Source organism: Diuraphis noxia, unplaced genomic scaffold, assembly GCF_037042655.1.
Source record: "Diuraphis noxia isolate RWA-SAM2 unplaced genomic scaffold, SU_Dnox_SAM2 contig0005, whole genome shotgun sequence".
NCBI lineage: Eukaryota > Metazoa > Arthropoda > Insecta > Hemiptera > Aphididae > Diuraphis > Diuraphis noxia.
The window spans coordinates 45,544,140-45,567,217 of NW_028301715.1; positions in this window are offsets into that span (position 1 = coordinate 45,544,140).

Below are 23,078 nucleotides of genomic sequence, written 5' to 3' on the forward strand. Positions count from 1 at the left end.
AAGACTAATAAAATATTTAGTTAGATTTAAAATTATATAGTTTATCACCTTAATTCGATTAGTACAAATAAAGTATTTAGATATTTCATGAAATAACATTATTTTATTTATTATTAATTTGACGCCTTATAGGATCAAGTACAGACGATAGATAATACGCTTCATATCATTTTATACTTAACACTTGCAAAAGCTTGCAAATTTGTCTATTTAATATATAGTATATACCGAGTGAGTGTGTTATAAAAAACCTAAAAAATCACTGTTTTAAAATATTGGAAAACATGATGCTTGTACTAAACTATTCGAAAACATTTTATTTCCGACGAGTTCATGGTTACTAAAAACCATACTATTGTTGTAAAGTGTATTGCTATATTTAGTTGTTTTTTTTGTAATTTTTGAAAAAGGCTATTGGTAACTACTGTGTATTAATAATAAATAATAATAATATTTATTTTCATTTAAAAATATATTTATTTTTTTAATTACTTAAAACATACCAACTTAAGAATCTGAAACAGGTAATTTATTTTAATATTTTAAAAGATGAGTTAAGTCCCTTAAGTATTCAAACCATAAACATTTTTAAGTGTAAGCAATAGTCTGTCAGAAGAGATTATATAGAACAGAATGATTTTTTTTAAATATCAGACACTCAATTTTCAATGTTAGATTTTTATTTTATAATTTTATTGTTTTTACCATTATTTTTGTAAGTATTTTGATGCGTATAAAATCGGAATTTTAAGTGATTAGGTATAGTAAATCAGTTATAACTTTAAATTATAAATAAATGATTAATTGACCTTTGGAATTGATTTAACTATTTAAAAATACTTTAAAAATATTCTACTCACTAATATGATATAATAAAACTGCTGTCTTTCAAAAAAATTAAAAACTCGTATATAATTTTTTATGACTTTAAATTAGGAAAAAATTACAGCAACAATTTTAATATTTTTTGAAGTATTGAAAATGTCTTATAATAAAAAAAATACTATATAGGCATTGAGTATGATAACCTCGACATGAAACTTTGTCTACGAAAAATAATAAGATATATCACAGGGTATAACTGGAAGACCTGACAAATGAAATAATTTTTGTTGTAATCAATATTTTTTTTATAAATATTTTTTAAAATTATTTGTTTCATAAAAATTCATTTATTTCGTGAAAATATACGATATATACAATAAGTGGTTGGCACAATAAATGAGTGATAATGAGTATAACATGAGACGGTGAAAAAAGACATTGAATAAGAGTTTCAAATTAGAAATTCCTAGACATATTGGAAAGTAATCGAAAAAAAATAGTTAGTTATATCTATTACTGTTTTATAGGGAGACGGTAAAAATTGTTGTTTTGTATTTAAATCAAATTATGTAAAAAAATATTTGCAAAACATCAAATACTTTTCGAAAAAATGAATGTTTTACCTTTAAAGGAATCGTATTCAACTGACAATTACAATGATATAATTTAGACATTTTAACGGTTTAAAGAGAACATTAGTGGTTTGAATTAAAGCACTTTCATAGGTATTCATTTTCTTGAAAAGTACCAAATACTAAATTTTAATAGTTTGTAAAAGTATATCCACAATCATTATTATTTATTGTTATTAATTCTAACTCATGACGGTTCTGTTTATGTAATTCAAATGGATATAGAAAGAGTAAATAACAATCGTCTTTAATGCTTTAAATCTTATCAGCAATAACAGTTTCAAATAAGTATTCGATACCATTCCACGATATACTGAAATGAGAAAATACAGGGATTTACTGTTGTCGATACCGTCTGAATTCTTTATTCATCAAAACGCCTACACTAATAAATATAATGTTATAAAAATCGAGATTAGTGGCATTGAAAATAATTCGTGGAAGAAAAGAAAAGTTGTTGATGTATGAGCGAGAAACAATTTTGGGTATTCGGAATTTAAAGCAATTATTATTTATTTTACAACTATAATATACATACAATAAAATAATCTGCTAGAAGGTCAACTAGGAAAGAAAGAGGGTCAGATATTTATACCTTGGTAATTAATAAACAGACATACTGCAGAATTGTAATACATTTCGAAGTCTATATGCTTGTAGTTAATTACCAAGTTTACTTATGCATTACTGAATCCCAATGGCATTAAATCGATTTCATTGTATATATATATTCAAAAAAAAAATTGCCAATAAAATAAAACAAATTCGAACAACTACCTGTACTTCTATGGCCTCGTTATTTTTACGTACCTAATAAACAAACATTGTTTTAAAGTGGCGCGTTCATAAAAATTAATAATTGTGTCTAATATTCAACAATTTGTTATATTATAATATACTCATAAAATCATCAAACTATAATTAGATGAAAGTATTATAATTCTTGGTTTTAGAGCTGATGATTCCGTGTAGACATTTATATAGAATACTAAGTGTATCATAATAATTATAGGTAGTATAGTATATTATACTATAGTTTATCTTTATTCTACACAAGACAAGTATCAATAGTTTTGTTTCGAAGAGGCTGATACGATTGTAGATATTTTCCTCCAAAAATGAGATTCATATTATTTATCCACTGTTCATTATTCTCAATCGTTAATTTAAGAATTTTCCAGCGTCTTATTTAATGTAAATAGGTTCTTATCATTTCCTTTTAAGATCATTGTGATAAAGATACAGTAAAATATTCATTTTTATTATAAATTTATAGCTATAATGACGTCAAAGAATATAAAAAGTTATACACGTTGTACATGGTCATCAATATTTTAACTATTTTCAATTATATTATTGATATTAGGAATGATATAAGCCACCTTTTATTCATTCATTCCTTTTACTTATTATTCAATTTTATTATGTAAAAGATTGTAAATATAAAAAAATTAAATTTAAAAAAAACTAAAAAACTAGGAATAATATAAATACTTATACAAAAGAATACAAATCTAATAATTTATTTGTGTCATTTCACATAAATAAAATACGTAAATTTAATACTTGATTTAAGTTCAAAAAAATCGGATCTTAGCTTCTATCATCAATTATTCTTATTGTTCTCTTTTGAAACAGATTGAATAAAACAAAATAATAAAACCAAAAAAAAAAGTTCAAAAAAAATTAACCTTACTAATTGTCAGAGAAAGATGATCCTTTTAACTGATACAACATATATATATATATATAATAATTAACATTATAATAATACACATTCCAATTTCGAAAATTTAAAATAGGTAAGATAACATATATAGTCATATTTAAAAATGCAATAATAATGCACATTTTAGTTTTCTACGCTGTATAGTTACTGATACTATTTTTTTTGTTTTTTTAACATTGCAAATTAGCAAAGACAACATCTAAATATAAAACTAATAAAACTTAAGTTTAAATAAACAATCATATGTGTTGGTAGTTATTTTTACAGATAAGTTTTTAATTATCAGGACTTGGTAAATTATATTGTGATGTATATTCTTGCAAATCTGACAGCAAACTTTCAAAAAATTTTAACTTGGGGATGAATTAATACTTTTACACGTATAGGTAAAAATAACTTAGTTTTTATCAAATTGAAAGAGAACACTGATAAATTTAGTAGTTATGTATAGCAGTTTACCTGTAAACTAAAAAAAAATTACACCACTAATGTAGGTAAGTAAATTTGCAGTTATATATATTTTTTGTATATACTTCGATTTCTTTAAGTATGTTTGTTAAATGTTAACATGTATGAAAAAGTGCAAATATTAATTTCGATGTACAAACGAAATATTCATCAATGGAAATTATTGTTATTGTTTATTGATAGGATTCGAGTATTTAGATATAGGTACCATTTTATAAATTAATAATTCGGTAAAAAAGGACCGTAGTTGTTAAAATAAAATTTACCTCAACAGCTTTTAATTTTATCATATTGGTTAAAAAGATAAAAATACAAATAACAATATAATTTTAATTCATGCATTGGGAAAAAAAGAATAATGTAATTAAAATATTCTGTAAACAAAAATGTTCACATAATATTATATACTATGATTGGTGAGATCTGAGAAGAATAGTTTGGTTTTACAGAAACAATTTTAACTTCTAAATAAATATTAAATTTATTAAAGTATATTGGCTTACAATAGAGTGTATTTTTTAGACTCTGAGTGAAGCGATGAATTATTTATTGATTTTACAATGTTGTTGTTTTTTGTGTGTGTCTGTATACACGATAAAATGTCGAAATAATGCTTCGATTTTCAACTTCAGTAGCTTTTCCGGTTGGAAAGTGAATCTATTGTTAGTGTATTGAGTGGTCAATTTTCTTTAAATCTTTGAAATTCACGGTAGTTTTTAAAAGCACCAGGAAAAACAAAATTTTTTTACACAAAATCAAATTTTGTATAAAAAAAAAATTACCGTAGATACATAAAATATTCACTGAATGTTTTTACTGAAATTTTCAGTACTCAATAAAATTTCAAAATATTTCAAATCTTTTAAGTAATTTATTACTTTATTAATTAAAATAGGTAATTTGTGAATTTTCATGATTTTCGTGATTTTTACATATGTTGTCAAAATTCAAACTTTGAATTCGAAGTATTTTTACTGCCCCAAAACGCGATGACAGACACAAAAAAAAACACACACACATCATGGTAAAATCAATACATTCATCGCTCCGTTCAGAATCTAAAATTATACAAACACAGTTTTTTTTTATAGTTATTTTAAATTCAAATTTGAATTAAATTACATATTAAATAGCCAATAATAACAATTTTATTGAAATTATTGAAATTTAAAAATATTATTTTTTGGTAGGTACTTGAAATTTTAGAGTATACTTTATATTCTAATTTTAACAGGTAATGTCGTTAATTACTTATATTAATACTTTATAATCAATTGTACATACTACGAATGACTGAGTTAGTCGGGTACCTAATGAATCTGATTTGATTAATTTGGAATTTATTTTATAGGTACTTTAATTTTTTTATTTTTTTATAATAACAACATATTTAATATTGTATAATATATCCTAGACTGATAAACCGTCTCCACTCTGAATGATAAATGATAAATCATCGAATTCAAATTTCATACCATCCATAACAGTAACCTACTTGCAATCCACTTACCCACTTTTTTTTTCATAAAAGTCGTAAAAATCACAAAATTATAAAAACTATCTTGTGGTTAATTCATAACATTTTTATTTTAACGTCTAAAACATAAATATTTTATACAAGTTGCTTTGCAATTCCTAGAATTTAGAAAAAATATATATAATTAGTGTAAAGCCAATTTTTTATACACATATTGTCTAGTAATTTTTTTTTTTTAAATTGGATATATTTAGATGTGTGAAAAAAAAAAAATTAGTTATTTTATTGTAATTTTAAATGTCAATTTATAATGTAATATACAATCTGTACAATTTAGGACAATAAGCATATGCGAGAAAAGTAACACAACAGGTGAGAAAGACGTGATTAAAGAAGCCACCCATTAGTGACACTTTAGCTGTTGTTGATATGCATCGTTATATTAATTTAGAGAAGGTCACGACACCATGATATTTTTATTCTACGTTGTGAATTTCCAGGAAGAGTTGAGATGGAGAGAGCTTTTATGAGTGGATTGTAGTGACAAATTTGAGTTGAAATATGTTGTAGAACGTTTTGGCTTCTTCGTTAATTGTTTTTATATGAAGGTCGTTATGGAGCGTAAGATTTGAAACGAAATAAGGGGCATTTGTAATTTTGCGAAGTGAAATATTTTGGAAAGTTTGAATTTTGTTGGTATAAGAATTTTTGGCTGCTCCCCAGAGTTGTAGTCCGTAAGTTCATTTACCTATATATCTTTAAATGTTTAAATACTATGAAACCTGGTAGTTAAAGTTTTAAATTATTCTAAAAACTGTTCGGCAGCAACGATGTACCATATGTCCATAAATAATTATATTTACATTTTGTTTTATGTATTTGGTTTAATTGAAAATTTTGATTTAGGTATTTAGTATTATTTTAGGAGTACCTTCCTTTTTCCCAATCTCGTCTTGCCATTCGTGGTACTTTGTTTGCAATATAATTTGATTGTAATTGTACTTCCAAATTTAATATTGTAAATAAATAAATGTTATGCCATAAAAATAATTATATTAAAAACTAAATAACAAATATACTTAAAAAAGTATATTTGTTTCACAAACAGTTGTAACTTTGCGAGAAAAGTTTTGATAATTGTTTATTTGACCTATTTTGAACTTTGATTTGTAATAAATAATAACTTATAATTCAAATTAATAAATAAGAAATCCATAACTTGAATATTTTTTAGAAACTTTTACTTTATATTTAGCACTTATGTCGCTGTTGCGAAATAACTATGTAAATTATAATATGAAGCAATTTAATTTAACTATTAAGCTTTTATGCAATGCTATTATATTATGAGCTGTTATAAAGAATTTGACATTTATAATAAAATTACTTTCATTAATTTTTGGAGTGGACCATAATCCACTTTTTTAATATTACATTAGACAAAGTTAAATTAATTATACATAATAATCATAGAATATCGTATCATAAAACCACTATTCGAGGATTACATTTTATAAAAGTAAAGATTTTTTTTATAACGCACATATAACCTTTTGCTTTTTCGTCCTTTGATAAGATTTGGTTTCAAAACGTTGTTAACACCAACAAGTTAAAAGAACTTTCACCTGTAAGATGCACTAATAGTACTTCAACGATTTTAATGGTTTTGAATTTGATTACAGTCATATTATATTGAATAATATAAATTATATTATTATTTGTCTATTATTATTATTAGTAGTAGTAGTAGTACAAAATAATGGAGTCAAAGAAAATGTGAAGAAAAAGTTGATAATGACAGATGAAATGTGCCAAAGTCTGTACACTACTTGTAATTCGATTTACCCTCTTTTTTTTTTGTATGATGCACATGATTATATTATCTTTGCTGGTTCCCCAATATTTTTTTTGACCTCTAGCAAAATAAACCGGAATTGAATTTCTGACGTTGATTGCATGCTGACGTAGAAAGAATTTTATATTTTAAATCATAAACTTAATGTACATTTCAGATTTCTACTTTAAAAAGTTTACCTAGAAAGTAGAAAATACTTATTAGTGACATAAACTCAGTAAATAAACGTTCTTGCAAAATATTTACAAATTAAATATAAAAATGCACAGTAGCATAATGTATGCTATTCTAATATAAAATAAATTATATATACACTCTATACATATTATACTATACTTAAAATACTAGGTATTAGTTCAATCTTCCCACTACGGTTTAAATTATAGTTGATAATGTTTATATCATCGTACATTTTACATTTCTTTAAATTATTAAAGAAAGATCAAAATAAACTTAGTCAAAAAACAATTTTGGCTGGAGAATGGTTTATTATATTATGCAGTTAATCAAAAATGTTTTAAATGCTTGATAAAAATCAAGATTAAGTTAAAATTAATATTGACATTAATTTTGACATCGAAAAAATTAAAACCATAGATAGTATTATATTCTCATTTACTTACCTAATTATATTTATCACATTAGAACGTCATGTATCTATATAATGCTATTTTTTTTAAAAATTATATCTATCAATAAACAACATCGTTAATATTAATGATGAATCAAGGAAGTATCTCTAATATTAGATTTTAGATTGTGGGTGGAGCGATGAATGTAATGATATAACAATGTTGTGGTGTTTTTTATTTAGTATTTTTAGCACTGGGAAAAAAAAAATTAAGAACAAAATCAATTTTTGAGAAAATCAAATTTTTATTCGGCGTAACTCTAAAAAAAAAAATACCGTAGGCGCATGAAATTTTCACTGAATATTTGTGCTGGCATTTTCTATACTTCATATAATTTTCAAAATATTTTTAAGTTATTTATAGACATTTGAAATTTTGATCTTTTTAGATTTTTTTATAAATGACAGTAAAATACGAATCATTTGGTGAAAAAGTTTTTTTGGTAATAAACTGTTACGATAGTTAAAAAATATTAAAAATACAAATTCACATTTTTTTTTTTTAATAAGCATTTAAAGTTCGAATTTCAACAAAATACGTAAAAATCACAAAAATTTGCAATTTATTTTGAGTTAGAAACTCAGTTATTTTTATAGTTGTTTTAAGTTTAAATTTGGATTAGAATACATATTAAATAACCAAGAATAACAATTTTAATTATATTATTGAAATTTAATACATATAATATTATTATTATTATTCTTGGGTACTAGAAATTTTTAGAGTATACTTTTTATTCTAATTTTAATAGGTAACGTCGTTAATGACTTTTATTAAGAGGACGTAATACCTGCATGTGTCGTCTCCGTCTTACAAACTACAAAGTGCATAACATTGTAAAAACTGTTTAGTGCGAAATACAACTCAGTCTGTATTCTTAGTAGAAACACCAAAAGTTGACACAATATAGATGATAATATTTTCTGTGTTGTAGGCTTGTAGCGTATTTATTTGTTTGATATCTTTAATATATATTATCCTACATTTTTTTTTTTTTTTGAAATAATAATAATATAATTAATATACTCGTAGTATAAAACTATAAAATACCCTAGACTGACAAACCGTCTCCGCTTAGCATCGTTTTTCGTATGCGATGATATTAATCTTACCCAATTTTTTATTAGTGAACTAGAAGAAAAAACTTTCTATAAGGTTCTCAAATACATGAATAGTTTTTAAATAATATTACGTCCATAAAATAATCCGATTATGTTTTAAAAAATATTTAAAAATATAAAAATGTATTCAATTTTTTCCATAGCTTTTAGTTTCAAGCAAATATGTATATATATATATATATATATATATATATATATATATATATATATATATATATGTATTATATATTATATTACAGTTTCTTTTTCTTTTTTTTTTAGCTTCATAAATGAAACGCTTTGTCTCCTTTTAGATACATCTTTCAAATACGACAGGTTTCACATTCAAATTTAATGTTATAACACACGCCCAGCCTTGTGACATATCCGAAACAGTGGCGTTAAATGTCGTGTAAACGGTATTCAGCATTTGCATATTATTTGATTCTGCGGTGTCAAGTGAAGAATGTATACCTATTGATTTTATGCTAAATGTGCTTTTGCTGTAAAATTATTTTTTGGTAAACAATCGTATGAGCTGAATAAATGGTCCAAAAGTTTGAAAATTTAACACAAACTGTAACGAACATGGAACAGTACGTACCATTTCGTTACCAGCTTACGCTCACGACCTGCGACGTAGCGGTAAGGATCCCGATCTACACATGCGCGTACTCTGATAACGCGACAACAGTGCGCGTAGTAGCGACGACACGTCATTGACAATCTTTTATCGCCTTTTATTTAAATTCACACTTTAATTATCATTTAATATAAAACATCTATATACTATCAGTTGTACCGTATACCGAACGGAGACATAAAAAAAGTCACAAAAACCAACATTGTCAAAACGGACAACTACGAACGGCACGCTGCGTAATTGAACATAAGAGGGGAGCGATCCGAGGCAGTCACTAGTCACTACTAATTCCCGAGCAATCGAGCTCACAGCTGATATCCGGTTAGCAATTGACGATTTCTATCGGCTTGTTAGTTAGAGAAAAAGTCATTTGCTTGGCCGATCAGCTGTGAGACGCGCAAATAGTTCGCCCGCATTTTTTATAGTTGAAATAAAGAAACAAATATTCATTATGCTCAGAATTATGTTTTGAAATTATTTGTAATCAGACCATTAAACGTCTATTACAAAACGTTATTATTATAGCCATATTATAATGTTATTTTTTAATTTATTATAGGAAAAAAATTGTCAAAATTACCGAAATACATAGTAGAAAAATTAAAACATATCAAAGCTTAAATTTACATGAATATAATTTGTAAAAAAAGTTACCATTTGCAAAAAATTTAACCATGGAAGTAATATTCACTATGATCATCTATTTTTGTATGAAAATCGAACTAATAAGTGAGTACCAAATTTACACCAGGCATCTGTATATTATATTTTCTGGTATTTTTTAAATGGAAATGTTTTTTTTTTTTTGGATATTAAAAGTATCAATTCACTTTTATTCTGTTGACACGATATTAAAATTTCTGTTTTCAGCATTGTTTGCGTCAAATATTAAAGTTTGGGTTTTATATTTATATTTTGGTAAGGCGGTCTAAGTATAATACTAAAATAATTGAACTTTTAATGTTTGTAGTTCCTAATATTCATACGGTTCAATGAGTTTATAAGTGCTCTAATTGAAATTCAAAAACCCAAAACTTTAGAAAGATGTTTACTCTGATTTAGTAATATTTTTGAGAGAAATGATTAAATAATATTTAGTATCAACAATATTCTGGATAAATAATTAAATTAAATAGTTAAATATTTTTCTTTTTAATTATTAATCATTATTCAAAATATTGGTAAAGGTTAGGTTTACCCAGTGTGTTCACCCTTCTTTTACTCTTTAATAATGCATAATTCTAATTTTTGGGAATTTTAAGTATACTTAAAAATCGTATTTACTTAACCTTACCATATTTTCTCAAACTATACTTCAAAAGTGTCCTGTGCTGATACAAACTTCTTTTTTTTTCAAATGTAAACTACCCTTCTTCATTATAATTTGATGATATTTTTTTGGTACTGTTGATGTATTCAAATCGAAATTTCTACAAAAATTATATTTAATTATTTCAATGTATGTTTTAAGAATAATAGTATTACTTAATAATGATCTCACATAAAACATAAAATATATGTATCACAAAAAAAAAAAAAAAAAACTGTAACTAATGGCCTAAGATGCCGGGTTGTAACAAATAGATCAATAAAAAAAAAAATAAATAAATAAATAAATATATGTAACATTTTTTATAGTACCTACTTAATAAACTTGGAAAATGTTTCGAAAATTATAAAATATTAATTGATTTATATTAACATAATTTTAAATTTATCACAACCCTCAAATTTTCTAATCCTATTATCGTGCTATAATAAGTATGGTGTCATTGATACACAGAGTTGAATAACTCGAAAACTGCTCGATAAAATTCCAATCTGGATTAATCAACAATCAAAATTTTCAACATCGTATAGTCTTAAAAATTAATAGTAAACTGGATGTTTTGTGATTGAAAAAAAAGAAGTTTTATCTACCATCACTGAACTGAACACTAATGGCATAAGATTATGACACATCTAAGTAATTGAATATAATATGTTTTCAAGTGTACTTAAAAAATATATATTTATATCAGAATTTGAATAAATGCATAATTGAAGGAAAAGCTAGCTAGGGGTGAGCATGCATATTGCATAGTGAGTGTATTATGTAACTATAGGTACAGGGTTCAATACAAATAATACATAGGTATTATCATTAATATTATCTATATATAAAAAAATACAAATTTAAATAATATAGCAATAATGTATGGTTATACATTTTTATAATAACTGAACCTACATGATTTCGAGTGTGAATAATCCATTATCATATTACGTATGTTATAATACCACCTACACGTTCGTATATAGTCCTAACTTACATAGGTACTTATATAGTAGTTCAATATAATTCAATCCAGATTATGTAATATAAATAAGTCGATATAAAACTAATAATATAATAGCCTATATATTATACAGGTACATACGAGTATAGTATTATGGACGTTTTCATAGATTTCTATAATTTACTCATAGGCGGTTCATGGAAATAAAATCCTTCTTAGTAATCACTCAAAAAAAGGATTCTTAGAGTATTTTAAAGGATTAATGTGATAAGACTATACATGGTCACTTAAAAATTCATCAACGTTCGCGTTCCTGGTTAAGGTTTATAGACGTGTTGCGAAAAAATCTACCTATTGTCTTCGAAATCATCTTTCAATTCTATTGATTTACGCGTTACGCCTCAATCTCTCACGTCTTCACGACACCGTGTAATTGTGTTAATATACACTGTCAGTTTAAATAGATAAATTATATTTCCTTTAATTTTGCTCATCGTTATTAGGTAGGTAGGTACCTAGTACTCGTTATTTTATAAAATTAATATTTAATTTAAAACTTTTAATAATTAAATTGCATTTTAAAACTTTATTACTAAAAACTTATAGAATTTTGGTATACATAATTATTATTTATTGATTCCTGCGTGTAATATATACTATCACTGTGGTTTTGATATCTCAAATGAACAATATTATTATGTATTGAACTACTCTCCATTAAATATTATAAAATATAAACAAAGAATGACTCTTTCATCTTTAGTTTCAAATTTTAGTTAACTTTTTATACGTCAGTGCATTATTTAATTAGAATAAAACTAACTATTACGGCAAACGGTCCAACCGTAATAACCACCTCCTACACTAGTGAATTTGTAAATTATTTCGTCAGTTTAATATCATACATTTATTGTTTTTGTTTTTGTTATCATTTATTTAATGAAAATGTACAATATATACTGTATTACAAGGTGTACAGTTAGTTAATGAGTGGAATAAAATGAGGCTCTGAATCGTGAATAAACAACATTGAGAAAGGGTTTCACGTTATAAAATCGTAAATTTATGAAAATAAATAAAAGTTTATTATAAATAGTTTATAAATTATCAATTCATTTTCAATAATAATAGTTTTCATAAAAATATAAGTTAAAAATTGTATATCTAATTATGTTTAAATACCTCTTGTAAAATTGATATTTTGTGTTGACTGTTATTTAAAAAAAGTATGCGCCAATTAATTTAAATCAGAAAACAATTCCAAACGAGCAATAAGTATTTTTTAAAGTTTTTATTTTAGCGGTTATTATAATGATGAGTTTAAAAAGTAACATTTATATGGACTATGGACTTCAAAACAGTGTTGTTTAAACTACTGGCGATTTTCTACTGAATGATCAAGAGAAGAGTAAGGAAAATAACAGTAAATGTGTAAATTACATTCCCAAGTGGAAATTTTAATGGGAATTTGAAGTTACGTAAATACAATAATGTACACTAATAAAACACAAGAATAAAATGAACGAATTGGTGTAAAAAAAATAAATAAATAAAGGAATTGATTTCTAACTGTTCTGTTTGGTATTCTGTTGTCGAAATCGGACCTCCGGGGTTAATAAGATCGCATCGTATCACAATCTTTGGCCAACATTTATATCAATTAAAGATCATGTCGATTTTAGACATGAAGGGGCTTTTATGGCTTACGATAAACAATGACTAGACATGAAAATATTTTGAGAAAATCGAAATACTTCCAAATCGTTCTTATACATAAAATTTAACAGTCTATTCAGTTTATACATTATGGTGTAATATATTTACTTTTATAAGTAGGTACGTACATTTATTTGTGAAATATCTTAGGTGAACGAAACGTGACGAGTGCTATAATACTGAGTATACTGACAGGTCTCCGTATCTTGATCGTTTATTTTCGATTATTTCTGTGTGTGTGTCAAACATTATTTCATAAAAATAATGTATATATTTTTTAACTATTCACTTATATTTATTGTAAATTTTATTATTTAATTTTGAATTGTTTTATGAATAACAAAAGATCATTAATTCGGTTTAAAACTGGTATTGTATGAAATTTAATTAAAATCTCAATTATAAAAGTAACCGAAACCTCATAAATATATTGGTATTATTAGTTTTTACTTAAGTTTAATTTTGACATCTCGTTGATGAATTTTTAAGTTGAAAACTTTCTTATTATATTGTTTTGTATTGGGTATGAACTTTTTTAAATATATACCAGTACCCGATACCTAGATACCCACAAGTGCGTGTAGATATGTGAATAGTAAATACACATTTTTTGTCACGGTAACTTTAATAGTTTTAATCTTCTGTTTACAAAGTTTAGTTATGAGGACGTAGGTATTAATATAACAATAAAAACAACTTTTGTTAATTATACACCAATTACCAACCTATTATATGGACATAATATATTATTACGTTGAAAAACCTTGAACAATGAACACTAGAACACTATAACAGTATAACTTAATATCAGTCACTATGAATTATTTCGGCTACAAAATTGAAATGATGTGTCATATGTACTAGGTAGTATTAAATCACAGTTTTGTGAGGAATTAGAATTGTGCACAATATAATATTATGTTAATACAATAATACCTATTATCATTATTATTATATTAATTAAACTCTCGTAACAATGGCCACCGGGTGATATTTATAATGTTTTGAATTATACAATATGCCAGATATATAATAATAAACGACATATATTGAAAGACTATTTAGTAGAGTATACTTACTAACTGAGAATACTAGCTGGTAATAAATGGTCAATGGTCAATGGGTAAACGTTATATCTTGTTGAGTAGGTCGACATCGATGATGAAGTGATTGAGACGGAAATGCCTATTATGTTATACAAGTTGGATTAGATAAAATATATACATGTGTTGATAATTACCTTTAAAGTTATACGAATATTAAGAGCTATTAGTATATAACTTATATAATTTTAATATTTCATTTGTAATTATTACATTTGTATTATTATTTTCATAATGATTGCATTTTTAAAATATTGACTTCCGGAATTTTTAAGGATGTCTTCATTAGGTCCGTAATTTAATATTTTGAAATACTTTGATTATCATAAAATATCTCCTTCGTCCATATTGTACGGAAGAGTCCCGTGTTTGAACGAAGCGTCCTGGTGTCCTGGAAAAAGGTACAAATTAACACTTTTGTTCTTTAAATTGTAATGGCTTAAGCAGTGTGCTTATGCCCTATGGTGATAAATTCAGTAATTTTAAATGATAATCACCCTCTCTGTAATAAATTGATAAAAAAAATGATTTTTTTGAAAGTTGTAACATATCTAAATCAAATATCAAAAGAGAAGTTTTTGGGTGACTTAACTTTGGATAATATTTCCATGGTGATAGATTTGAAAGATACGGGGCCTATGAATTTATTTCAAACATAAAATAATTAGAAATGATCTCTTAATATTACATAGAATGTAAAAAATGTCTTAGTAAATCACTATATCGAACATAATATATGTTTTATATTTTTGTAAAATAAATTTTAAGCGCTATTATTCATGATATAGAAATTTTAAATTACTTGTGATTTTATGAACTGTTTTTTTAAATCTCGATTTAGACACATCAACATTTTAAAATAAGCATCTACTTAACAAACTATAATAAAAGGTTAGTTCCATTTGAAAAAAATAAAGTATTTTAAAAGATAATTCTTAGGTACCATACCTATACCGGGCTATACCTATATAATGATTCCAAAAATCAGAGTTTTAAATAATTGATTATTATAAGAAAACAAGTCGGGTGAGCTGCGTGTTTGGCGAATGTATTGGTATAAATAAACGAGTTTTTATTATTATCATACATATTATATTCTAGGACACGCGTAATAATAATATTACTCAAAATGATAAATAACCATCATATAGTGCAATGATGTTTTAATTTTAATTTTTCATAAGTGTAGATGTTCCATAAAATGCGACCCAATCAGTATTAAAAATACTAATTTCGGAAACGGTAGACATGTTTTGGGCACATGTGTCTGAGAATAAGGTGGCGTTTTAAAGAAACTAATTTTTAAAAGTGGACAATAAATACTACTTAAAAATAATGATGATATACTTACGCGGCTGTCTTCAAAAACACTCAGAAAATATTACAATCATAAATTGTTTGCATATATAGGTACTTATTACTATGTTGTTATAGTGCATGTGTATTTTAAAATTAATACACCTTGTAAATATTCACGACACTGTCATAATTAATGTTTTGATATACATATCAGTCATGTTGTATAAAACTTTTTTGGAAAAAATAATATGTGACAAAAGGTTAAGACTTTTTCCAGTCATGTACAATTCATGAAAAATTATACGCAGAAGCAATCAACAACGACACTAACAATAATTATTCGTCTCCATTTCTGTCTAATATTGTATTCCAATTAATTTCAGTCTTAATTTATATCATTAATCCAATAATAATGTCTTTCCTATCAACAGACAACAGTTATGTATAACTATTTTAATTACACTTTTTTTTCATTTTCGAAAACATTAATACATTTTGAGATTACAACTATGTGATGATAAAATTACCAAAACAAACAATTCATATATATCATATATTCATATATATCAAAATCAAAATAGGTAATGTTAATTATAAATATGAAATATATGCTAACAACGATATAATAAATGTATACCTACCTAATCATAATTATTATATACGTATAGGTGCCTACTAATATTGAATGATAATGATATACCTAATACAAATTTTGTGATACTTAGTAACTAATAATATCAAGTTTAAAAGGTACATTTTTAACCAAGAAAGTATTATTTCTACACCAATTGAAATGATTTCAAACCTTCTATTATCAAATTATGGAGTATTAACTCTGCTGTAAAGTAAATTTCAAGTGTAGGTATACTTGAAATTTACTACATCATCGAGTATGTCATTTTCTGTTTCTCATTTATCACCTGTTGCAACTTACATTTAAATTCATTGTAAATAAATAATCAATTTTGTGGTGAAGGAATTGACTGATAGTATATGTATCATAATTATTAAAGTTTTTATTTTATTTTTCTTAATTCGATAAATTGAACTAATAGTTTTTTCCAAAAATATCGCATATTTCATTTAACTTAAGTCAATATCGGCGTAACGTGGAAAGGCGTGAATAATTCCGAGGTAAAGTGCTTGAAATTATTTCCTTCTAGATATTTAAAAATCTAATTTTTGTACAGAAAATGATGATAAAACCAATAATGGAATTTTCAACTTTCAAGTGGCTGATAATTTTTTTCATAATTGTTTAACTGCTGTAAAAACCAACACAGGAGGTTCTTGTTATTAAACTGTTATACTTTTGGCTGAAAACAAAATTTTGTTTTGACTTAAATGGACAAAAAGTGCTATTTATGACCCTAAACTATATTTTATTAAATATTTATTTATAAATAAATACTTTTAATATAAAATTTCCATAACACCATGTACAATTAAATTTCACAATGGTGCTACTATAATAATATATTAGGTAACTATTATTGATTATTATATTTAACATGATAAAAGCTTTTAGTAAAATATCTACATAATACAGATTTTTATTTCTATTTTGCATTGTTTGTGCTAGTGGGAGTAGCAAGAAAATATAAAGGAAACTGTTAAATAGAATTAACCACCAAGTTTCCGGCAACGAGAACGAAAATTGTTTCTTCGTAAACTCCGTGCCGGAATAAACATCACGTTTGAGCTAATGAACGCTCTTTATGATAGCACTATAACAGTATATTATTACAGGTTCATTGGTGCAGTTTTTAATAAGAAAACGTTCGATGTGATCCCAGAGGTATCAATTTTTACCAGAATATTTATAAAAACTAATAAATTTTCAATAATTATACAAGGAGAAGAAAAATTTTTAAGCATATAAATAAATGTATATAGAATAATGTTTTAAGGAAGGTCAGCTTAAGATTATAGACAATCAAGTTTAAAATAATGTCAATTTAGTTTTTTAGATGTTGTTATGTCTGATAAATATTGTATAAAATAGGTTTTAAAACAATCGGACGCATTTGGGCTAATATTAGAGCTAATAATTGGCTACGATAAATGATTTTAGGCGCAGATGTATTGCACCGGTTGTAATAATATTATAGCATATGATTACTAATTAGGCACTATTCAGTTGTAGAGGAAATGTGAATTATATGATTTGATGTATAATTCAACTCGGCCACTCGGGTACTTGTTTGTGGTATGAAAATAAACCAACCAATTCATAGTACTGTGTTTTTTTTTTTTTTTAATTGTCCTAACTGTCTTTAAAACTTTGTAAGAACTGTGAAATGCTTTAAATATCTGTACATTTTTATAATATGTAGAAAATCAATACCATAACCATATGAACTAAAATATCTTCAAAACCCAAGTTTTCTAATCCAGTATATCAAGTAATTTTCCAGATGCTGTTAATAATGTTTATTTTAATATATTTAATAAGTAAATATAAAAAAACCCTTTTTATGAAGGGTACTAATGATATTTATTATTTAATATTTTCATAAGAAAATAAACTAAAGTAATATTTGTTTTTCTTTGAATAAACTGATCTTGTGAAAAATATTTTTTTATGTATACATTATTGGTACAACATAATATCATTTAAATTTTAGTTAGTAAACAATAATGAATAATATTTTAGGTACTCGTACTATTATAATTTTAACATTGAAAAACAAATTAAAATAATTATATTATATTTGTCATAGTTACGGGTTATAAAATAAATTCATTTAGAATAGAGAAATGGTAAGAGTAAACAATGCAAATAATAGAGGATAAAATACATACATATTATTGCGTCCTAACTGACGCCGATTCGTATATCAGCGTATAGAAATGAACACTTGATGTATTTAGTTATAATGTTGTTTATTTCACTTAATACAAAAATACGATTATGGTGAGGTGAGTGGTGTTACGACCTGCCTCCAAATATCTTGTTCAGCCCTAACTGTCTAGCTCACATTTACAACCGTCTGACGAGCTCTTGTCCCTGTCTCTCTTATATATGATTCGGTCCTTAGGAGTGGCGGTTACATTGGTGGTGACTTTCCTGTTAGTTGTTACATGTCGAAATTCGGTCTTGTGGTACAACTTAATACGCTGAACGTTTTGCATCCTTTCATATGGGTCAACAGTCATTTCTGAGAAGAGACGTGTGAAAACACTTTTATAATTTAATCAATTTTAATATTTTATATCTTATTCATCACGTTCATATTGTTGACCTCCGCATGCTTTTGATATTAATGGCTTATTAGTTTTAATCATATAGCTACACTTATTTTATAGTGACAATAATTGTGTGCTATATCGTACATATTTTATAGGTACGTAACAATATTATAATTGTGCGTTATAGGACCTAAATAGTGTAAGTAGATCCAAAGCTGTATTTAAAAATATGTTAAAGTTTAGATAAAGTTTTTAATTAATCCTAAAAACATGATTTTTTAAATTATCACTAATCAATAAGTACTTGCCTACTTTTTAAATTATGATTAATAATGATTATGGATTTTAATTTTTTATTATTATTATTAATATGATAATTTGTAGTAATTTAAAAAACTATTTTTTATTTTAAAAATAGTTCATTCTTTTTTAAATTGATCTAAGTATTAACTCGTGTTTACTTCCTATCATGTAAGTATTTTGTTTTAATGTGATTACAAAATTTGAGTAGGCAAATACTAGAGAAGTAGTGTACATACTACATACTACTAAGACTTATAGTTTAATTATTTATATGATTCATCACATAAATATAAATTTATTCATTCAAAACTGATTGAATTTACGTATTAAAAATTGTGGTTTTAAACACAATTTTTATTGATGAATCTTAGTTGTTTTAGATACAGATACCTAATTTTTCATAATAAGTAATAATAACAAAAGTGTATTATACAGTACGTGTAAAGCACCCGACCGATACACACGCGTATTCTTGGTTTTCGTTGACTATTGCATTTTATAGCTTTTGATAGTAGTTTCAAACACCGCAATTAAGAAGGCATGTTATTTTATTTTGTCCCCCCACAACCATAGTAGGTACCTAATTAGGAAACCTCTCCTACCAATATGTACATCAATATGGACACTCTTGACTCAAATAATCTTAACTCAACTTCCTCACAACCACAATCAAATACTCTCAAATCATTCGCAAAAACAACCGCAAACTCACTATTCCCAAAGAAAGATCAAGCCATAGTATTTAACACAATTGATGATCAAATTGAGTACATAAAAACATTCAGTCAAATAACTACTCCAAACAATATAAAATTCGCGTGTATATCCAATAACAGGTTTTGCATATATTTCGCTAGCAAGAACATTGTTCAGCAGATAATCACCAAATTTTAAACAACCATAATTGTCGTAAATAATCATATCCAACGTCCAACTCTTTATACCACACGATATAATCACAAAAGCAATTACTAATATCCCGATTCGAATTCTTTCTTCTATTACATTCATGAAAGCTGGTTTTGGTAATGAGAAGTATGATCATATAGGCAGTTTTCGACAACAATTATATATACACCTGGACGACAACGAAAAAATGCCGAGTTCAATTCTAATAATTTCGATCAAACATATTATCGGATAGTTTTATCCGATGACACCGTAATGTGTTATCTTTGTAAACAATCAGGTCATACATCAAATCATTGCAAAAACGTTATTGATAATAAAACAACTTCCAGTCACATCAACAATAACCCACCTTCGGCCACCAAAAAATACGATACAGAAAACCACACACAGATAATACCACATACACTAAATATACCGGATGTCTCCACCAATTCAACTCAAATATTATTACTGAAACGATTCCTCACTCAATAAAAACAAAAGTCAAAGATGGAACCTTAAAAACCCAAACTGGACACTTTTCAGTGAAATGGTTGACGAAGAAGTTTCCAAACTATCCACCACTAACACTAAACATTAATAAAATGGTCAGAACATTCACAACGATATTAACCCTAACAGCAAAAAAAAACTATCGGAAGCCACACAAATCAAAGCTTCAAACCAAAAGTTCCTTGGTGAAATGATGCGATTAAAGAGGCCATAAAAAAAATATATGCACTGAACACATTAAAAAAAAAGAAAAGAAATCTCAAGACAACTTTATTCGACTTAAAAAACTAAGATCCAAATCTAAGTTCTTAATCAAGAATAGTAAAAAGGAATCATGTGAAACATTTACAAGTACCATAAACAACAATACACACCCATCGCTTATCTGAAATAAAATGAGATCACTTAAAGGTTTAAATCGAGACGAGGAAATTCAGCCATTCAGTCGGCTGTTCAAAAACAAGCAACCTATTTGCAGATGATTTAAGCATCCTAATAAGAAGCCAAAACACAAAGACGTTAAAATACTTCCTACAAGAAACCATTGGCAGTCTCACAAAGTGGTCAAACAACACTGGTTTCAACTTTTCCAGTGAGAAATTTCAATATATTTTGTTCTCAAAAAAAAAATAAACCAAGAAATACCACAGTTAAAAATAGATAACCAACAGATTTCAAATAAAAATCCTCGGTACGACATTCGACTCAAAGCTTAGTTGATTACCCCATTTAAAATCCACAAAAACGTCAATATTACAAAAACTTAATATTTTAAAAATCATCTCACATAAATCTTAGGGTGGTGACACATGCTCTTTATTAAAGATTTACAGAGCTTTAATCAGATCTAAATCAGAATATGGATCAACTATATTTAGGACTGCTAACCAAAAATATTTAAAAATGTTTGATACTCCTCTTAACACTGGTATATGTCTCGCATTAGGGGGCTTCAAATTCAGCCCCATTGAGTCATTGAGAGCTTGAGAATCTTAGCGAATGGACTACCACCAGACTTAAGAAGAACCTACAACACTTTTCTCTACACAGCCAGAACACTAATAAACATTGAAACCCCTTCAAATTATTATCTAACAAAAAATATAAAAGAAGCCGAAGATAACAAATAGACTTATAATGCTTAGTAAAAATAAAATCCCCAAATTTCTCCTCTTGTAAAATGTACCTCGATATAAACCTAGAAATATCTGAATTCAATAAAGAAAAAAATTTTAAAAACACTTTACAAAAATACCCCAACTATAAACATATTTACACCGATGCATCAAAAACAGACCTATATCTATAGTAACCGAAGATTCCACCACTACCTACAAACTTCTTCGCTAATGCTCTATATTTACAGCCGAAGCAATAGATATTATATACAAAGCAATAGTACAAAATAAGATCATAAACAAAGATTCGTTGCAGAATAAATATATAATACTAAGTGACTCTCTTAGCAGCCTAACTGGCATAAATAACCTGATAAATTCAACAGACCTATCCATACTCATTCAAGAAAAAACCTACGAAACACGTCAAAAAGGAATAAAGATTTATTTTCTTTGGTTACCCGGACACTGTTGAATAGACAGAAATGAATTAGCAGATCAAGAAGCACACAAAGCAGCCTCATCTAACAACACCCAAACGCTTAATTTACGTACGTTTACAGATTTTAAAAATCTTACCCAAAACATCCTATACCAAATAATACTAACAAAATAAAACACAAAATAAAATAAAAAACAATATCCAAGTATGGAAAAACACCGGCCTAAACAGGAAAGATGAAACTTTTTTAAATCACCTTCGAATTGGACACACATTTGTGGTGTGGAGGTCACAGCCAAACACTAATCATCGATTGCTACAAATACTCAGACTCAAGATCAAAACATCATTTACCCTAAAAATTAAGTGAAGCTCTACAACCAGATTTCCAATCAATCGTTAAAATAATCAACTTCACAAAGGAAAGGAAATAAAATTATATAACTTAATTTAAGCCAATGTAATCTACAACTAATAACTCAGTAGCCGATGTTTATACGCTCAATAATAAAAATAAAAAAGTGTATATTAAAAATTAATAGTAAATCAGTAAATGTGTGCTAAGATTTTAATATCTAAATATTTTAAGCAAATTATTAAATACAATATATATTTATAATTAAAAATTAATCTTTGAAATTAAATATTAATTACTCAATTCTTATTACATGAGTACTATGTGGTATAGTATTAAATAATTAATAAATTACCTATACCAATGACTCTGTCGTGACTATTTTTAATTATTGCAATGATTTCCTTAAATTTACACTGACTCGAATACATAACTTGTAATGTTATTTTTTGTGTATGATGATTAAAATAACATTATAAACATTCAAAGGTATTAAAAAATAAATA